This window comes from Micropterus dolomieu, linkage group LG14 (genome assembly GCF_021292245.1).
Source record: "Micropterus dolomieu isolate WLL.071019.BEF.003 ecotype Adirondacks linkage group LG14, ASM2129224v1, whole genome shotgun sequence".
Taxonomy (NCBI): domain Eukaryota; kingdom Metazoa; phylum Chordata; class Actinopteri; order Centrarchiformes; family Centrarchidae; genus Micropterus; species Micropterus dolomieu.
In genome coordinates this window covers 25,466,897-25,471,313 of record NC_060163.1, presented here as the reverse complement: position 1 = coordinate 25,471,313, position 4,417 = coordinate 25,466,897, and positions in this window count along the sequence as shown.

Sequence of the window (4,417 nt, the reverse complement as noted above, 5' to 3'; positions counted from 1 at the left end):
AATTATTAAATTATTTTGCATTTGTATCTTTCAATGTCTTCATTTCTCATCTCCCTCACTAAGACTTCCAACCTGCCATTCATGTCTGTTGCCACACACCCACACACATCAGGTACGAGGGAAACAGAGCCTCTGGGAGTGTGAGGGTTTCAGGGGTTTGACAGGATCAGAGCTGGAGGCCTAATTTAGTTCCTTATCAAAGATGAAAGACACACAAACAACCATTGTGGTACGCACCGCCACCCACCAACCTCATCTTCTCTTTGAAGACAAAACTGATGATGCTTAAATGTTTCTTACAGGAGTCAGAGGTGGGTGTGACTGGGTACTCCTAACCACACAGACAGAGCTTCAACGGGGGGTATATTTTTAGACGTAAGGTACATTTTACGTCCATTTACAATACCAGGCCCCAGATGCATCTATGGATTTTCCAACAAGCAAGAAAGGGACAGTAATTCAGTATATTCATAGTTAAATAATCCATATCACTTTCCTTAGCTAATAAAAAACTAAAGAAACTGGGTTTCTACCAAATGAAGCTGATTCCTAAAGTGTTTACAGGTGTGAATGTGCAGGACAAAATCTAACCAAATCTTAAAAAACATCTCAGGATGGTGCAGAAAACTGGAGGAGAAAAAACTATCAGCAAGAGCTGACTGGTGAGGCAGCAGCAGAGCAGAAGAAAGAGTTGATAAGAGCGGTGAAGCTGCACGTCTCCTCTCAGTTTATCAACTGAAGACCAGCCGGTGCTCCTCAGCAGAGAAATGAAGACTCCCCTGACACTTGTGAGCAGCCAGAAATCTTATCTGTCATGGAATGATATGTCCTCCATGTGAACTCCTCCACTGCTGCCAACATATAATTATTACTCAAACAGCAACGAAGAGGAGTGGATGATTCTGATCGGGAACAATCATCTGTGTCTGAATAATTTTAACCTGAGAAGAACGGCCTTACATTTCTTCAGCTGCATTTGGTTTTGTTCAGTTTTTCCCCCTCCTTTTTTGCAGATATATCAGGCTTAAACAAATCCATTACACTTGCAGACATGACATTTTATTATTTTGCAGTCTCTGCGCTCACAGCAACTTCAAGGAGTAATAAAACAAAGGTCACAGCTTACTTAGTAAATAACAGCTTTGTGTGGAAGCGGGAGAGAAGATGAAAATCTAATTTTACAAATATCTATACTTTAGGTATTAGTCACTGCAGAATGAACCATTATGTGTTATTTAGTCTAGATTAATGGAAAGAGTATTAGTTTTTCTAATAACCTTTGAATACTAAGTATGGCCCATAACTACAGCAAAAAAAAATAAAATCAACTTTTTACCTAGTCTATAGTTATCTATGACAGCAGGTTCAGGAAGGGTTAGTGTGAAATCAAACGAATAGTCTCTCTCCACATTATGCATCCAAAACTGTGTGTGCTACCCTCCACTGGCAGGGATCAGAGGGAAATTAATTAAAAGATAAGGCTGAAGTGTTGTAAAACTTTAAGCAAGAACAATGCGATCGTATTATTTATGATAAACTTTAATCTAAACAGCTCTGGATAGTCAACTTTACTTTAAGCACATTTCATACGACAGGCATGGATTAAATGTGCTAAAAGTCAGGATAAATAGTTTTCACAGCCTGTTATGAATTTGTTCATCACAAAAGCAGTTTTATGCCTTTTACGCTTTTAAGTGTCACCGTCACACTCGATCCATGACGGAGGGAAGTGTGGCCAAAAACTAACTGCAAAAAGTATTTTGAAAGCTACTTAGAAAGCTCTAAAAGTCGGCTTAAAGGAGACCATTTATACATGCATTTCAGCCTCTGTCTGAAACAAGCTGTAGATGCTCCTGTCTCTTTAAGCCCCCCTGTAGCGGGGTTCTCTTCCAAACTCCTCAAAATAGGAGAAAACACAGGCGTAGTTGAAAAATAGTGGCGTGATTTTTATTATGCCGGCCTCCAAAGTGCAAACAGTGGGGAAAAAAAACTTGCATAAAGAAAATAAAACAAAAATAAACTATTTGAAAAAAGAATTTACTCAATAATAAAGTTACACAAAAACCCAACATACAACTCACTAGTTACCTCCTCTGTAACCAGGCCAAGACTGCCCTCACAGGCCAAAGCGGCGACTTTTAAAGACAGTAGCCCCTCCCACTAGGCTTAACCATTATTTACACCATATAATGAATAGATTTTACTACCTTCAGAAAAGGATTTATATCTATTACACTTCGATATATTTTCAACAATAATTATATCCAACATTTTCCTTCCCCTGGAACAGTTACTTACATCACAAATTATTATTACAACCAACAACCATAATTTTGCAGTTCACATGACCATGAAAGCGCGCGAGAACATGCTATTTAAAAGACGGAAATGTTACGCTCCCGTTTTGCCAAACTGAATGGAAAACAGAGCAGCGATGCATCTCGACACATAGTAAGTGTTTGATGTTTGTTTAAATGTATGCTTAAAGAAGAGTAGAACTACCAAGTGTGCACCCTTGATCGCGCTACTTAAACAGTAGAAGAAATATGCATAATAGCGAGGTTTATGACCGGCTTAATTGAGGCTGGAAGGGAGCGGGGAGTGAGTGTGTATGTGCGTGCGTATGTGTGTGTGTGTGCGTGCGCGTCCCGCACTCAGTGACGGAGCCGCTCCGTCACACCCCCCCTCTCAAAGCCCACTGTCTTCTAATTGGCCAAGACCTGAAGCTGGTTACCGGGCTGTTGTTGTCGCTGAGCGGTACAGACAGACAGAGCGTTGCTGTATGGAGCAAATGACCATATATGGAACAGCTGTTGCTTGAAAAAGCAGTTGAAAACAGAGCGTTCAGAACAGGAGGAAATCTGAGGTTTTAGCTCACATGGATTTCTTTTAAATACTTTAACCTCATTTTTTGAAGCTTTGGCCATGTTTAACATGAACATCCAACAGTGTAGATAAGTCATATAATGTGGAAAACATGAACAGTCTCCTTTAAAGAATTCAAAGGCGCGGTAATGATGAATAGTGAAAATATGCACCTATTGTGCTCCACAAAATGGTGAGTTTCACACTTTTACAGTTCCAGCATGTCAACACAGAAAGCCTTTCCAGGTCGTCTGTCTTGAAACTGCGTTTTGGACAGATGTTTAAACAGTGAAAATGTATCCGTCTCACCAAGAAGTGATCTTTAGCTACGTCGCATGTAAACCTTAAAGTGTGAATACACGACGACTAAGCAGAAAGCTTGAAGTTGCACAAAACAGCCTAATTTACAAAGCACTTTTCAAAGAAGACTGACACACTTCCTTGGTTACAAAGTCCTCCACAATCCAAATATAAACATGCAACTTCCAGAAATAATCATTTATCAAATTGGATGTAGAGCCTCTTGGAGCCCCAGCAGTAATGAAGCTGTGCTGACAGATTCAAAAGGCTTTTGTTGAGGAGAATAAGGAAGTTTATTAATATGCAAACCAGACTTGTGGTGTCAAAGCTGTTTAGGAATACAAATTACAGAACATTTACAGATGGTGTTTCTTTAACCACTGAAAATGAGAATGTAATGATGTTTTTTCTTTTGTGTCCTTCACTTCATTAAAGTCGCCTCGTGTTGCACAGGATCAATGCGTCATTTACAAGCTAATCACAACACCTTGGGATCATTTCTACCAACATGTCAGGTTGGAGATAATTGTTCAGACCTTAATGTTAATGCCGAGGCTCCTCTGAATTAAACTTTGATGCTTCCTACAATACCGCCCTCCCCCTAACTCTCTGCAGACAGGGATGCTCTTCAATTCATCGTCCCTCGGAGCAGTTTCTTCCAAACCACTGAGCTCGAGTTTCTGTCTCCATCTTGCTGTGTTTTAATCGGATTTCTGCACAGACACAACACAGATCCTGTGGGAGGATTTAAATCATTTCACAGCACCTTCACCCCGACCCGCTTCAGTTAAGGTTTCTCCCTTGAAAACCTCTCCAGTACTCTGCAGATGCAGTCTAGTGATGGCGACAGGGCGAGCATGACGGAGAGAGAGAGAGCAAGAAGAGAAAGAGGAGAGAAGCATCCACTCTAACCTAAACTAGGCTTAAATACACAAGTTCACCCACGTTTAAAGCATTTCTGCAGGGATTTTGACAAAATGGAAGCGTGAAGACCCCTCCCCTCTCTTCTCAAATTCAATGCTGATTTCAAAAATTAAATTTCCCACTATAATGGCCAATGTGTTTTTAGTATTGTCAGCCATGTTTCTCTTGTCGTCTTGAGTCCTGGGCTGCAGACATCATGTCAAACTACAGGGACAGCATTCAGGAAAAACTACTCTGCATTCTGGTTACTATTCTGACCGAGGTCTGACCTACATTATAAGCTGTTCTTCTCCAAAATCACCCAGGCTCTGCAGGGGACCTATGAAGA